This window comes from Pseudonaja textilis, chromosome 1 (assembly GCF_049901715.1).
Source record: "Pseudonaja textilis isolate UNSWEBS1 chromosome 1, rPseTex1.2, whole genome shotgun sequence".
Taxonomy (NCBI): Eukaryota; Metazoa; Chordata; class Lepidosauria; order Squamata; family Elapidae; genus Pseudonaja; species Pseudonaja textilis.
Window position 1 is genome coordinate 132,047,714 of NC_141990.1, and position 17,454 is coordinate 132,065,167.

A 17,454-nucleotide genomic window follows, 5' to 3' on the forward strand; every position below is an offset into this window, starting at 1 on the left:
ATCTGCCCCTACTTAGGATCAAACTCACAGCCTCCTGATTGTGAGGCGAGATCTCCACCATTAGCCATCATGCTGGTCTTTATTCATTAGGTGTATTTATTTTCTTAGCATATGGCAAATACATGGACTTATAGTGGTTCAAATGTTAATGTCCAGTCCACTCAGCCATTCAAGGACAGGATGGTCTATGTTGAAAAAAATCAGATATTTGGCCGGTGTAAGCTCTTGATGGACATTTGGACACAATGTGATAGATATTTTGTCAAGGAGCACCACAGTCTCCTGTGGTAAACCCTTTTATTTGTACTGCACAACTCAAGAAGAACACCCATAAGATTCTCTCTTCATCTTCTCTCCATAACCACCACCTTGTGAGGTGGGTTGGGCTGACAAAAAGTAACAATTCAAAGTCACCCAACCAGATTTCATGCCTAAGGGAAGACTAGAACTCAGAGTCTCCTAGATTCTAATTCAGCTAGGAAAACTCCATGATATATGTTTGAATTTACTTGTTTTGAACCATAAACTATTTTTAAAAAAATAATATAAATCAAATAAGTAAATAAGGGAGCACTTATTTACTTCAAATGTGATTGGTCTATTCTTGGTCTCTTATCCAGAAGAACCTTCAAGAACAACCAAAAATGCAGCTGGATTTGTAATGACACATATGAAGAAAGAGACTGTTAATGCCAGACTCTGGACACAATCCAGCCAACAGTTAAGCACTTTTAAACTCTATAAAATGTTGGATTGATTGTGTTTGATTAAAAGTTTTCTGGCTTGAAATTCAGTGGCAGCTGGCCCAACTCCACCAGCCTGCCTTTGCCTCTAGAGAGAAAATCACTAATAATAATATATTTGCTATTCATGTGGACTGCTTGAAATATTCTCAGATGTAAAGGACTACTTATACTTTCCATGGCATTGAGTCTTTCTCAGAGCAAATGAAATGCTTTATAGAAACTACCATGTACCATTGTAAAGGTTTACAACGAGAAGGTATTTCTACATTTTTCTTCCATAGCTACAGATTTGAAATACCAGAGGAACTGGGATAGTCAGGGAAGTGGTCTATTTTGTATAATCATAGAAGAAGAATCATTTTATAATAAAAATACTATTTTCATTCAAAAATGTAATCAAAACAGCCGCTTGGCCATATTTTATTGAGTAGGACACAACATCAAATATGTTAATCTCATTTGAAGATTAATTTAAACACATGGTGTAAAGGCGGGATAGTTGATATTAAATCTAAATCTAAATGAAGACATAACACTTTCACTCTTTGGATAGTACTGAAATTGATATGAAAATTGGCATAATAGGATTAGCTATTCACCTACACACAAATAACAGGAAACACTGATGCATTGTTTTGTACAACAATAAAGCCAGCTGTATCTGTTTTTAACCCAAAGGAAAATGGAAAGATGCATTCTGTATATACAGGTTTCAATTTGAGCAGTAATGGAAAGGTAGATGGCATAGCTTGGGTCTTTAAGAGGGCTCTTATAATTTCAAGGCTATAGAATTAACTTTGTCTGGAGATCTTTACTGAACTATCAACTCAATAATCAACATGATTAGAAAGTTTTGTATTTCAATTGGAAGTTAAAAAGCAGTCGACTTGAAAGCACATGAATACTGCGCGTTCTGTGAAGAAAAAGGCTATCATTTCTAAGTTAGCCTCATTCATCTCAAGAGGTTATTATGGATCTTCCCAAAATGTAATATGCTTTTAGAAAAACAGCACTTGAGTCACTTCATCCTTTACGTATCTTTTCACAAACTATAAATGTATAAAATTCTCTCGTCAGAAGAGCCAGATTTAATTTGCACTTTTCATTTGAATTCCCATGGGAAATACAGAACATATTTAACAAGTTAAAAGTTAAAAACTTTTTTTAAAAAAACTGTTCCTCTTTTAATAATTAAAAAGGCTCATTGGTTGCTTAAAGTCAAGACATTCAACACTGATTTTTAAACAGAGGGAAGTGATATTCGAAGTGTTAACATTTTCTATAATATTAGCACCCAATATAATAAAATTTGCCACCACCACTTTGAAATTAAATATAAATACCTGTTCTCAGACCCAGGTAGACCAACACCTAAGGCTTTCTGTTATATTGAATCTCTTTTTTTAATCCTTTTTGTCCTTCCTGTATTTGTGAAACTATTAAACATGATAAGTTCTTATTTTTAAAAAAATATAATCAAAGAGATGTCTCATCTATTAGTATTGGTCAAGTTTATTTTCCGCTTGTATTAAAATATTCTACATGAATTGCACAGTAGTAAAAAAATACTAACATAAAATCAATTATTAAATCTAGCATATATTTATCTTACTCAAGGAATTTTTTAAAACATCACCACTAAAAGTCTATTACAGAAAGTTATTCATACATTGCGACAATTACATTTAAAAAGAAAATTTACATTGGAGGAAACTGTATCTCAGTAACCTGCATTAGGAAAATGTACATATCACAAAACAAAAAGGGGACAATTTCCATTTAATAAAGGAGGGATATGAGCAATTTATATTAACTGCTGACAGTGGTGGACTGCAACCGGTTTAAAAACTGGTTCGCTGAGTGCGTATAGCGTTCAAAAACTGCCCATTTTAAGCTTAAAGACTTACCTTCTATGTCAGCGCTGGTGAGTAAAACAGCTGAAGTGCAGCAATACGCTGTGCCACGCGAAACAGCTGAGCTAAAAAACAGGGAAATATAGGACAGGAAAGGGCAGGGGCAGATAGCCTCACTGGAACTATTGGTTCGCTAGAACCGGTGCGAACTGGTAGCAGCCCACCACTGACTGTTGAGGGTATTAAACTACGATATATCAAAGGCTGCAATATGTAATATTGTAATATATGTAATATGTATACTATGAAAATAAATAGTTATGAAAATTTCTACAATTTTCAAAAATTGTTAGAAAAAAGAGCAGTAGTTTCATAATAATGAGGAGTAAAAAACCTGGCAAGACTTTTAGCAATTTGTACATCCTTAAATCTCAACTTCTGGAGGTTTATAATAGTTTGTCACAGCCACAGGAAGCAAAACAAAACCTTTCATTCAACACAGGGATTCCAATCCACATTTTAAAAACAGATCAGTATGGAATCGTATATGTGCAAAACCAATCTTGTGAGAATATCTAGAGAACTGCACCTGAAGCTAACTCAGTCCAGTTAACTCTAGACTCTTTACACATGTACACCCCATCTAAAATGTCTATGATAATGTTCAAATCCTTTTGAAAGCAAAAATGTCCTAGATAGATTTGAATGATGAGCTAAAATGAATATGAAGGAGTTTAATGAAGACATGTTAAGTTTTGCGCTTAAGCAGGAAAAATGTAAGACCCAAATATTGAATGGTTTGGTGGTATTACATGGGAAAAGAAACAGAATGTCCTTGTTGACCACAAGTTAAATATATTACTCAAGTCTTCAAACTTGATAGCTTTAAGACTTGTGGACTTCAACTCCCAGAATTCCTCTTCCAGTCATGTTAGTTCAGGAATTCTGGGAGTTGAAGTCCACAAGTCTCAAACTTGCCAAGTTTGAAGACCCTTGTCTATGATATAGCTGCTAAGGAAGTGAATGCTATTTTGGAGTTCAATAACAGGACCATGAGTTCAGACCACCAGAAGTAATCATTTCCCTCTACTCTGCTAAGGACAGAATTCATAGTATAACTTAAGTAACGTGTCCGGTTCAGAAAGGACAATGACAAATTGGAGCAAATTCAGGGGAAAGCTACCAAGTTGGTAAAGTGTCTGGAAACTAAATCTTATAATGAATGGTTAAAGGACCAGGGAATGTTTAGGCCACTTCCATCCCCTCCAACAATGATGAGAAATAGGATAGCAGTCTTCAAATATATGAAAGACTGGCATAGAGAAGGAGCAGACTTTTTCTCTACTGTCCAGGAGGCCAGAATTAATGAGTTAAAATTACACAGAAATAAGCTCAGGCTAGAGATCAGGAGGAACTTCCTAACTGTAGAAGCTGTCAGCCAATGGGATAATCTGCCACATGACATGATAAGTTCTTCTGTAGAGATGTCTTCAAAAAAGGCTAGCTGGTCATCTGTTAGACATAAACCATTGGATCCTGTCCTGAGCAGGAGGTTGTATTATGATTATAATCATTTCAATTTAGGTGCATCAAACCAACTTTGATTATCTCTAGGATCCCTTCCGTGTGATACTATGACAATCAGAAAAGACAAGAAAAGGGCATATTGAAGTGGTGTCTCAGCTGTTAACACTTGGATTATAGGTTGATCAGGCACGTGGTTTACCTCTAGTATTCTCTATTATGGGAAAATATATTTGACACAAACCTGTACGCTCCTTTTTGACAAAACATTTTACAGTGGGTTCATTCCAAAATTGAGAGCTCTGTACATCATTCACAAAGAAAAACACCAGATATATTCAACACTAGATATATTCAATATAGATATATTCAACCTAAGGGATCAACATTTTCCAGCAAATTACTTTTCTAAATCAGTATGAAACATTCTATAAAGGATGGCCATAACTAAAACTTCCAGAAGCTGATGTCCACACATTTGGAGAGTGCCCATGTTGGGAGAGGTTGGTCTGTATTCCCAAAGATTTTCCATAGACAATATAATAGATTGATGCCATTACTGGTCTGGGTCCCATGACTTTTAAGACAGCTATTAAGATAATATCCACAAGGTTTAGTAAGGCTAGAAAAATTCCACAGAGGGTGACAGAGCAGGAGGTCATGCCCATTGCAAAATTTATTCTATGTTTGTCTTAGAAAGGACAACAGAAATCAGTCTGAATATGCTTTTTTGACAAATTGAGAAAAGCTGAAACTTTCAAGAAGTTGAGAAATTTCTCAGCAGGGTTAAACACAACTCCCCTGCAAGCCTTCAAGATATCCACTGCATACAATCTTCTTTCTCATCTGCAAAAATATAAACAGAAGGCAGCTAATAATAAGCTAGTTTCACCCTGCCCTTGCCACAAAAGTTATGTAGCAGTGCCCATATTATGAGATTTATGGGGGAAAAACACCTGAGATGCTCAGCACAGACAAGGAGTCTGCCCAGTGTTGAAAACATTTCGAAAGTGCTAAAAGGAATCTCAGTGCTGGAAAATGCCTCACTGAAAGAAATTTCCATCCTGGGAAATGCTCCCCCAGATTCGCTTGGCAAGTTTGGCAGCCTCTTCACACCAATTCGCTCTGTACTACAGATGGCTGACTCAACTGCCTTTCTACTGCAGTGCATCATATTGCTCCCACTGCACTGCCAAATTGTCCACCAAATTTGTAAACAGTCTCTAATTAGGCAGTGGGCACCGGCTCAGTTTCCCACAGAAATACACACATGAACAGGCCTGCCAATATCAAATTGCCAAAAGTCATAGCAGGAGCCATTGCAGATACTTAGTTCATCATCCCAAACGATCGAGTCGATGGGAATTTGTAGCTGAGAGGAGATTATTTAAGTGATCTTTTGGCTGACCTCAGATACGCCGGAAGATCCCTCTCGCTAAGACTGCCTACATACAGTACTTCAAATATGCAAATGTAGATCACAAGAAAGTTGATCCATGTTTCTCACTTCCATGGGATACCCCGGTGTGGTCTATGAAAAGTGGGAAGAAAACAGCATGAACCACAAAATTGTTCAAGATCTGTTATATGAATACCTGCAAGAGAGTAGTAATATAGCATTCATATTAAAATAGCACTAGCAATAACACTTAGACTTATAGCAGTAGCAATAGAACTTAGACTTATATACCTCTTCACAGAGCTTTTACAGTCCTCTCTAAGCAGTTTACAGGGTCAGCCTATTGCTCCCAACAATCTGGGTCCTCATTTTATCCACCTCGGAAGGATGGAAGGCCGAGTCAACCTTGAGCCTGGTGAGATTGGAACTGCCAAATTGCAGGCAGCCAGCAGTCAGCAGAAGTAGACTGCAATATTGAACTCTAACCACCGTGCCACCATAGTTCATATACCGCTTTACAGAGAGCTTTACAGCCCTCTCTAAGCAGTTTACAGAATCAGCATACAGTATTACCTCCAACAATCTGGGTCCTCATTTCACCGACCTCAGAAGGATGGAAGGTTGAGTTAACCTTGAGCTGGGCAGGATTTAATTCCTGTCAATCGGCAGAGTTAACCTGCAATACTGCATTCTAACTACGTCTCCTAATAGGATGCTTGAAGGAGATATTTCAAAGAAGTAAAAATGGTTCAAAACTTTACATGATCCTTAAAAACCATGCCTCCCATACAGATTTCTAAAGGTCAGCTGCTCTCAGATTAGCAAATGAATTGGTTGTACAATAGCCATCCAATGTGCCATGAGAAGGCATCTTAGAGATAGGAAAACAGATTTCCCCCTCCACCTATGCTCACAAAATGAAAACAGGCCATGAAACCTTCCTTGTTCCCAATGTGCAAACGTCCACCATGGTGCATTCTGTCGCTGTTCTGCCAGTAGAAGCAGCAGCTAAAAGCGACTATCCCCAGGCTGTGCCTACAGAAATATGGGAAGCTTTTGGAATGATACAATGCATTCCAGTGGTGGGATTCAATTTTTTTTGCTACCGGTTCTGTGGGCGTGGCTTGGTGGGAATGGCAGGGGAAGGATACTGTACAATCTCCAGTCAGAGGTGGTATTTGCTGGTTCTACGAACTACTCAAAATTTCTGCTACCGGTTCTCCAGAACTGGTCAGAACCTGCTGAATACCCACCTCTGGATTTAATGGAGATAATTCATTCAGATGCCTCTTCCTATGAATAACTCACAAAGTATGTAGTTGGACTCAACTGGAAAGGAGAAACATTCACCTTTTTATTTCCTAATTATAAACGTGGCTGATGACCTAGGTAAGTTTTTATTCCAGCTAAATCGTTGTTCAACCTTACCAAGCGAGCACAAGTTCTAGTTCTGTTCCTGACTCTGTTCTTTGACTGATTTCCCATTAAGGTCTTAACCTGGGGTGCATGCTGAAGCAGGTCATTTGATTGAATTTCCTCAGGTAAAGTGCGTAATTTGCATTTCTGAATGGTTGGGGTAAAATCCCCTGAAAAAACGCTTGTGAATATCTTGCCTGCTGATACATTCATCAGGGATGGTTCCCCCTCACATTTAACAGGTAAGGTTGCTCTGTCCACTTGTAATTCTATAGCTGCTTTCCTAGGATTAAGCCACTCCAGCAATGTCTGGGAGGGAGGTATCAAAAAAAAGGTGGTTGTAGCAGCATGATTGAAGCCCTACCCTTTGTATATGTGCACCGTGTTGGTATATGTAGAAAAAGGAAGTGGCTTCAATCACATTTCTTCAACCATCATCTTGGCTTTTTTTTTTTATTCCTGCCACCTCCAGAGATCATGCTGTTACTTTCATTTTTAAAAAAATCTCCAAAGGGAGGCATATCTACAGCTTTCTGGAAAAAAATAAAACGGTGACCAAGGCTCAACTTACCAGAGTGGGGAGTCCAAATCTCCTTGGAACAGCAGCAGCAAAGAAGTAGAAGATGGGAAAATGTCAAGTTACTAGAAAGTAAAAGAGGCCACCTTCACCCTATCTTCAGACACTGGTAGGTAAGATCAGGGTGACGCAATACTGGAGTTTGGATCCTGACACAATCCTCCACCAAACCGTATGCTCACTATTAGCCGGCATATGTCCACTTTCTCCAAAGCTTGTCATCTTGTATCCTAGTGATACAGCTTCCTCTCCCCTGGACACTTCATTTAGTGCTGCCAGGCAAACCACCATGTTCACAGATTGCAAATCTTGTGTGGGGAATAACATTTTTAGAACTTATGTTATAAGGAAAGTTATGCCGCTTGTGGTACAATTATATGATCAGGCAATTACATGCGCACTGTATATTATCACCACAGCAACATCTACTTTTAAATGTGTACCATCTGTATGTAATGCTGGTCTTATGCATTTGCCATTAGTCCTGACCTTATGTTCTACCTGTGCCGTGTTCCCAAGGAAAGAAGAGGCAAACTGATTAGCAGCAGGTACATTCAGGTGTGCAGATGGCTCGTTCCCATTCCTCGGAAATTGTGTGTCTGGATATTCAAGTATGGATGTAATTTCAGTAGAACTATGTCATTGGAAGCCATAAAGTGAAAGTTCATGTGTGTGTGTGTGTGTGTGTGTGTGTGTGTGTGTTTTCTTAAGTTTTCGCGGGTATTTATATGTATGGTATTCAGCTTTGTTTGGGTATTTTCCCACATCGTTATAGTCGTGCTTTTAAAGTTGTAGCAAAATGTGGCTACAACTTTAAAAGAACAAGTATAATGATGTGAGAAAATACCAAACAAAGCTGAATACCATATATATGTGTGTGTGTGTGTGTGTGTGTGTGTGTGTGTGTGTGTGTTTTTCTATGTATGGTATTCAGCTTTGTTCGGGTATTTTCCCACATCATTATAGTTGTGCTTTTAAAGTTGTAGCAACGTTTTGGCAAAATCTCATCTGCCATCCTCAGGCTTCTATAGAATACATTCATTGTATTCTATATGAATACATTCATTACATACATTGTTTTAATTAACCATGCAATGGTTTTGTGTTTTTATTGTATTCTGTTTGCTGCCCAGAATTCTGGTAGATGTATGGCTATATCAGTTACATACATACATACATACATACATACATACATACATACATACATATATACATACATACATACTCTTACACTTGACTTCCTTCCTGGGCTCAGAGTTGCTCTAAAAGTCACCCTCTCAGTCGTAAGAGACAAACGCAATGAAAGAGATGGCTTTCCTTTTACTATAAGCACATAAGAGTGCTTTGGGGTTTCATTTATCTTGCTTCACTTTTTAGGGTTGTAGATAAAGAGCTTTCTTCCATTTTAATCTATTCTCCTCTTACCAGAGGGGGGAAAATGCACATGAAAGTCAAATACTGCATAAGAAAGAAAGAAAGAAAGAAAGAAAGAAAGAAAGAAAGAAAGAAAGAAAGAAAGAAAGAGAGAGAGAGAGAGAGAGAGAGAGAGAGAGAGAGAGAGAGAGAGAGAGAGAAAGAAAGAAAGAAAGAAAGAAAGAAAGAAAGAAAGAAAGAAAGAAAGAAAGAGAAGGAGGGGAGGGGGAGGGAAGAGGAGGAGGGGAGGGAGAAGAGAGGAGAGAGGGAAGGGAAGGGAAGAGAGGGAAATGGAAAGACAAAATGCAGGAAAAAGAGAGGAAAGGAAAGGAAAAAGAAAAAGAAAATATAAAGAAGTAGTTTCTATTCTTCTTCACAATTATTATTGTATAAATTTACGTCTTACTGTATGGATAGAGTATAACCTTCCTTTTTTTTTCTATAATCTATTTTTTACAGTCATCAAAACCATATACCATACATTCATTTTTAATGGGTTTTTTAGTCAGCAATAACCTAAAATAATATCTTTTCTCTGATCAAAGCTATCAATTTGGCTATCTCAGCAAGTTCCATGCTTTATAACCTATTTCAGAGAAACAAAGAAATGGGCTAATAGGACAGCTCATTTTTAGAAACGTATGCTTCATATTTATTAAATGGAGTGTAATAAAAGAATGCCAGATTCAACGTTGGTGGGAGCTCATTTTTGACTGGGGAAGATCAGCTTAGATGTGCTCATGATATGGAAATAAAACATTTTTTTTCTATTGAATGGTTACAGCTGGATTGGATGATTGTTCCTCCATATTGGGAAATCACTACTATGCTTATATATTTACACAATGCTGCCCTTTACTTCTTCTCCAGCATCTATTCTCTTACTCTCCTTTGACAGGTGGAAAGAGTTGCATATATTTGGCATCCTCTACTTAATTTAGACATCAATGACCTTTCCAGAGAAAACGAAGAGATAGTAGAACCCCTGGTCACGACCATAATTCATTCTGTAACTTCAGTCAGAACCTGATTTGGTTGTGACCGGAAGAGAGACTGACTGAGCATGTGCTTAAAAAAATGGCACAGAAGGAGAAATCAATGCGGAAAGGGAAATCGGCCATAGTCGTGTTTCATTGCCACCTGATTTTTGAATTGTGACCCGATTCAAAAATGTGGATTTAATGGTTGGAACCCAATTTGGTTGTGATCAGAAGCATTTGTGACCAGAGGTTCTACTGTATATGAATGTGGGACTCACTGCAGAGAGATCTAATTTCTGTAAAAAGTACAAATCTGGAGGTGGCTGTCCTGTTCCTTGAATTCAGCCAAAATTCAGAAGAGCCGTGATGGTGCAGTAGTTAGAATGCAATATTGCAAACTAATTTTGTCAATTGCCAGCAGTTCGATCCTGACTGGCTCAAGGTGGACGCAGCCTTCCATTATTCTGAGGTCGATAAAATGAGGACCCAGGTTGTTGGGGCAATAGGCTGACTCGGTAAACCACTTAGAGAGGGCCATAAAGCACTATGAAGCAGTCTATAAATCTAAGTGCTATTGGGAGCATAGGGATTCTTCACCACAAGCTTTACTCAGCTTGTACAGGTTGCATTGTCCTAGTGCATGTACAAAAAAACAAGGATATGACAATGGATGGACAAAAGAGGTAGAGTCTGCCACACTGCTTTCTTCAAGCTCTTCGCTTGCCTCCTACAGATGCCACCAGCTCCCCAAATTCCAAGCCATGTTAGGAATTCTACAAGGGCAGAAGGTCAGACCCGACTTTTCGCTCCGGGAGTCCTAAACGTATGATGAATGCCTGAGGGAGAGACAATCAGAAATAATAAACTGCCTCCACACACAACTAAAGAAAAACAAGAAAATACAGTGATGTATTTGGTTTTGGCTTCTCCCTGCAGCCTCATTTTAATTCACAAGGAGAAATGACAAGGTCATCTAAAAATGCATGACAATGACTTCCACCTTTCTCCAGCTGTTATATTTACAAGATGAAGGGAAACAAAAATCAAGAAGTATAACATTATGCAAAAGAACTCCAACATCATTATCCTTGTCCTCGTTCTGTTTTCTTCTCACATTCGCATTTTATAGCTCGTCTCAAATTATCCTGCACATTTCTGGAGCATATTTATTTATTTATTGTACGGAGGGCTGTCAAGCAATGTAATATTTTCAGAAGATTGCTAGCCTCTCTTTCAAGTGATTGACTAATTAACTCATTAAAATTAATAGCATCATCTCAATATAAGGCAGCATTTTAGTTATGAAACAATGGAAAGAACTGTTCTCCCGACATATTATATAAACAGCTCATTCTTATGGATATTCACTTGGATCTAAGCCCCACACTTTGCAGCAGAGTTTCCTCCCAAATCTTAAAGATCATAATCCAAGAGAATGAATTGTTAACAGGCATCTGAAGGTATATCTGTAATATTTTGCACTGCATAAAGCCGTTTTCACAAAAAAAAATCCTGAGAGGTCATAGCATTTAGCCCCTAAATCCACATTTTGAATCTGATTGCTCACTTAATGTATACTTCAGCTGTGTTATAATGCTGTAATATTTATCTGCCTTGCTGGGAATCCACTATGTAATTAGAGAAGAAAAACGAGGAAGGGGTAAAATATATCAAGAATAAAAGCATTTTGTTCTCGTATTTGTTGTGATCACTGCTATTTTTGAAATCTCTATTGTCTTTAACATGATGCAGATATTTTTCTTTCCTGTTAGCAGGCATCAGATTTAGTGTTTGCTTTTGGTCTCAGAAGAGCCCTATTTCCATTTTCTTATCTGTGAAAGTCAGAGAGGTACCTAGCAGGAATTTGGATACATATCCTCCCTCCTTTTAAGCTGCTAGAGAAAAAAGATCTGCAAAATAGAAGTCTTAGGTCACAGCTGTAAATAGCTATAGCTTGATGAAGTGGCATTTACTCTTTATTATTTAGTACATTTTTCTATACATTCCTATGTTTAAAGAAAAAAAAATCTAATTTTTTGCAATAGTGGAACAATTTTGCTTGTCAAGAATCCTAGGATAACTTCGGTTCCAATGAAAATGCTTTACAATCACCCAACAACCCTTGAGATGATATCCTCCATTTTCTATCAATATGGAGTAAGACCTTTGAAAAGCAGTAGGTTTTCTACACAAGTATGCATTGGATTTCTTTGTTGTCTCTACTGGTCCCTTTGTGTCAATGAGATAATGGAACAAAAGGAAGAAATAATTACAAGGCAATGAACAAGCACAATGCAATAAGAATGATCTTTATCTATCCTTGTACCTTAACTTCATCTCTGCCCTGGATATTCCAACACATATTTAAAATAAAATAAAAATGGGCATCAAAAATAGAATCTGGACTAAGGGAGAAAATAGCTGTAGAATAGCAACTCAGATGGCGATGAAAGAATCAGTTTAGATCCAGCAAGAACAAGATGTGTTACTAGAATATTTTGATGGATTTCACTGATTAGAAGCAGCCAATAGAATTTGAAATAAAAAAATATCAGGCAGTGATCATGCTCCATACACGAAGCATCTACAGTAAGATGCACACCTAGCTTTGTGCATGAAGAGTTCATCCATTTAAGAGCATAGAGTTGGTTCAAGACCAGAAGTTTTTTGAAAGGAAGGGGGAGAATTGTATCCTTGGTATGGTGAGCAAAGTTATATCAGCTTAAGGAATTAAAGAAGATGTACTAAATCTGCAAAATTCAGGGTCAGACAACATCTTTACTGGGACAGTTTTCTTTAGAATTAATCAAACATATTCTAAATTGCAGCTGACCTTTTCAAGTCTTCTCCTCTTTGGAAAACATGACAATTACAAAAAAAAAAATGTAGAGGGAAGGGGAATAGAGGAGGGAGGATGACAGAGGTTGAGGTTATGGAGTTTACACGATTCATCAAAAGAGGGAATGCTAGAAGAGGTCTAGAATTGAAAATGGTCTCAAGGAGTCTAAAAAGATGGCCCTACATTTTTAACATAAACATTTACTTATTGTGAACCTTGCATTTCTACTTGCATTGCAACATTCCTTATGTTGATTAATTGATTGCAATTCCCAGTATTGTGCCATTTTGTTCATCAGCCTCTGAGTGACTTAACGATTCCTCCATGGAGCAGCTTAAGTTTTAAAACATACACAACATAAACAAAATTCTCTGCAATGTCAGCAGGACCGGGGTGAAATTCAAAATTTTTCCCTACTGGCTCTGTGGGCGTGGCTGTGGGTGTGGCTTGGTATACTTGATATAATAGTAATAGCAACCACGGGTGATTGTTTTACCAATTCAAATCGTCCCTACCACCTCTCCCGAGGTGGGCCAAGATAGTTGAATTTCACCCCTGAACATGACATATAAACTACAACAGTACATTCTCATTCTCATCCTTTGGAACAGCATTTACAATTCTGTCTTCCTATCCTATTTAGTACTACTACAAAAGAACCAGTTCTTCATTGTCCTCCAAAACACTGATAGGGATATTAGCAGGGGTGGGTTTCTACCGGTTCTGTCCACCTCTGTAGAACCAGTAGCTCTGAAGAGCAGCAGACATAGAACCGGTTCTATGTCTGCTGATGTTTTTGCCCACCTGCCCACCCGGGCCCTTACCTGACCTTTATTTCCTGATTTTTTAACTTCAGCTGCCAAACAAGCCACAGCTGCAGTTAAAAAAAACAAGAAAAGAGGGCTGTTTCAAAGGCTGCTTCTCGTCAGACAGCGTGCTAATGACGATTTATGACGATTTACAGGCGCAGCTCACAGTGGGCAGGGAAGCTCGTAAATCCCGAACCGGTAGTTAACCCTTTAATATCCCACCCCTGGATATTAGTCATATTTATCTCTAGATGCCAAGTTAGTCCAGAGGAGAGGAGAAACCACTTTAAAAAAGCTTGCCTTCCAGATCTCAGATATCAAAATTTCTTCAGAGGTGGGACCCATAGCAAGCCTTCCCTCCTACATCTCACCTGATGAGGAGATTCCACAGAATAAGTGGAAAAATACTAAGTGTGACTAGCAGTTATCAAAACAGTGAAATCAGGGGTGAGATTCCCCTGGTTTGGACCGGTTTGGGCAAATCCCTTGCTCTGAAGATCAGATGGCTCCGAACTGATTTGCTCCAATGAGCGCGTGAGCCCGCCTGCCCCTGATCTTTCCTGCGTTTTACATCTTTTTGTTAGAGCACAGCTGATTTGTGCAGCAGAGTGGTTTGCTGTGAATCAGCTGTTTTCTTCAGCTGCAGTTAAAGGTAAGTATTAGCTTTTCTAAAGGTAGGGCACGCACACATGTGCACATATGCACATTTGCAAAGTGCACACTCACCAAACCGGTTGTTATACCGGTTGAATCACACCCCTGAGTGAAATGAACTGCAGAGTGCTCTGCCTTCATAAAACAGACCCGGACCTTTACAGCAGAAAAGCAGGTGGAAGAAGATTGCCATTTTGCCATCATAAATTGACAATTCAGACAATCCTAGGTTAACTAGATAACTGGAGTCACTAACTCCATTGCTAAGTGATGTGGTCATAAAGCATGATGTCACACAACTTACACCAATTTACAACAACCATTCTGCTGCAATTGTTGCCATTGGGCAAATCTTGCTCAGTCATTCAGCATGTCATCAAGTGATCATTATTTAAGACTTCCTTCTGCCTTCCCCATTGACTTTGCTGGTTGAAAGCCACCAGGGAACGATTGCAAATGGCAGTCATGTGACCATGGGTATGCTGTGGCTGCGGTAATTGTGAGCCAGTTGCCAAATACCTGAATTGTGATTGCATGACCATGGGGAAGCTGCAGCAGCAACAACTTTGAGAGCCAGTCTTAAGTTGCCTCATTCAGTGCTGATATAACCTCAAATGGTCATTGAATGAATGGTCAATATCCAAGAGCTATCTGAATAAAAATAATATTTGAATATAAGGTACTTGCTGGAACTCTTATATGCAGCTTCACATTATTTCTGGTAAATTCTATTCATCAGAGTACGTACAATCTTGTTCCTTGGATTAACTGTTCCCAGTCCAATCTGCAAAGAGGGAAAACTGTCAATCAACCCTCTATCCTACAGGGATTTAAGGGAAATGGCTACCATTTTTGAGTTGCACCCGGAAGAAAACCAGTAACTCATATTATTCTCATAATGATGGTCTCAACTTAATTCAAAGGTTTATTACAGTTGTAGAAAGTTAGCACCCCACCTGTCCTAGACAAATGAAATATTTTGAGAAATATTTTAAAAGGCATGATAAAATATTTCCCCTAAAAGAGAAATAAAAATCTTAAGGAGACAGAAACTCGGAGCCCCAGCTCCCTGCCCCCAAGCGGTTACTAAGCTGATGCCAGCTTTTAAAAAGGCAGATTTGGTAATCCATTACCCCCGGCAGCAAGATCTGAACAAAGGTAGGGTTAGCCTTCAACCACAATAGAAATTGTCCAACAAGCCCCTTCAATGCATCAGTCCAAACTTCAACCAAGCTTGCTCAAACAAACTCCTAGGATTTGTACCTGGCACCATGGGAGCCTGACAATAGCCAATTGAACACATGTTCTTGCATAGGAACAGGAAGCTCAAGTTCAAAGCCCAAGAGACGATATTAAAAAACCCTCACTCTCAATTCCATGTGGTCAGCTATCCAGAACCCATGTGGTTCTGCTTCATCATTAAACCATCTTTCCAATCAGCCTCCATGTTTCCAGTATCTTTTTTCCCAGCTTGGAACTGAGCGAGATGGACATTTCTTCCAACACAGTCATAAACCAGCATAAACAGGGGTCTCACATGAGCAAACCCAGATCAGTCTCTGCCTGATCTTCAAGAGCAGCTCTGGGTGGAGCAAGCTGCAAATATCCAATGCCTCATTGTAATTCTAGCATATGGTTTAAATTTCAGAGCAATGATGACAAAATCTGTTATTCCTCCCATCTTGGAAGATAACAAGATTTAAAAAAAAAAAAACTGGGGGTGAGGGGAAAGAGAATTGGGAATCCTGTCTTGGCTGGGTGGATTTTGGTTTGTTGTTTTTTATGTGTCCATTTAATGTGTCTAAGTTTTATCACCTGATTGGATATTTTGCTTGGCAGCTCTGTGCTTTGGGAGTCGTGCTGAATATTAACCATTCGGCTACATCCGCTTCTGATGCGGGTTAATCTCCGTATCATAGACTGCCACCAGTTTCCTAAGCAGCTTAAAAGAACATGTTATAACTTTGACAATGACCCGCTAATGGTTTGACATTTCTCAAAAGTATTATGAGCTGTCTTTGTCACTGTTATCTTCTAATGAGATCAGTAAATTTAGGGAGCAGACATGGCTGATGCAAACGGCAGTGCTTCAGCCAAGGACAAGGCATATAATTGCTATACTATAAATAATAATCTGCAAACTATTTAGACTCGGCTCCTCCTTCAGTGAGTGATTCCATTTTGGGTCCCCTGGAGCTATCAAATCTGTTCTAGGATCGCCTGTGGTCTTTCTTTTCACATTGTGCAAAGCCCCTAATAACAAAATGAACCCCGAGAAATAGGTTTTGTCCTCTGGAATTTTTTTGTGGACTTACTAAAGGGGGATTTTGCCCTTTGATCACTGGCAGTTCTTTTCTGGGTCAAATGTGAAATATAATATTTTTAAGGCAGTTCAGATTGATCCATCCACGTGGGACAATGATAAACTGGCATTTTTCGAAGCAGGTCTAATCCAGTCCCCTGGGGAAGAAGGACGAGATTTAAAGGGCAGCGATAGTGATTTCTCCCCAGCCAGTTTCACTTGGGGAGGTTAAAGAATGGGATCTTTATCATTTTCTGGTATTTACTAACTTGAATTACTTCTCCCAAACTAATGTGGGTTTAGAACTTTTGATTCCCAAGCATTCCAATGCCTTTCTCCACCAAAAAAAAAAAGTGTCAAAATGTATCTCAAAATATGAATTCAACCCCATTGCCTTTCAGAACCAATTGCATTTGAAAACAGATATCTCAATCTTAAAATGGATAAAATATATTTATAGAGGCACATATGCAAAACTGAAACAAAGATATCCACTTAGCCATATCTGCAAATGTGTTTCAGTAAGTAAGTAAGGGGAACATAGAAGAATAGAGTTGGAAGGGACCTTGGAAGTCTTCTAGTTCAATCCCCTGTTTAAGCAGGAAACCCTATATCATCTCAGACAAATGGTTGTCCAGTCTCTTTTTGAAAGCCTCCAGTGATGGAGTACCCACACCTTCTGAAGGCAAGCTGATCCATTGGTTGATTGCTTTAACTGTTGGGCATTTTCTCCTTAGTTTTAGGTTGCTTCTCTCCTTGGTTAGTTTCTATCCATTGTTTCTTGTCTTGCATGTTGGTGCTTTGGAAAATAGTTTGACCCCCTTGTCTTTGTAGGAGCCCTTCAAGTATTGGAACACTACCATGTCTCCCCTAATCCTACTTTTCATTGGACTGGACCTATCCAATTCCTGTAACCATTGTTTGTATGTTTTACCTCCAGCC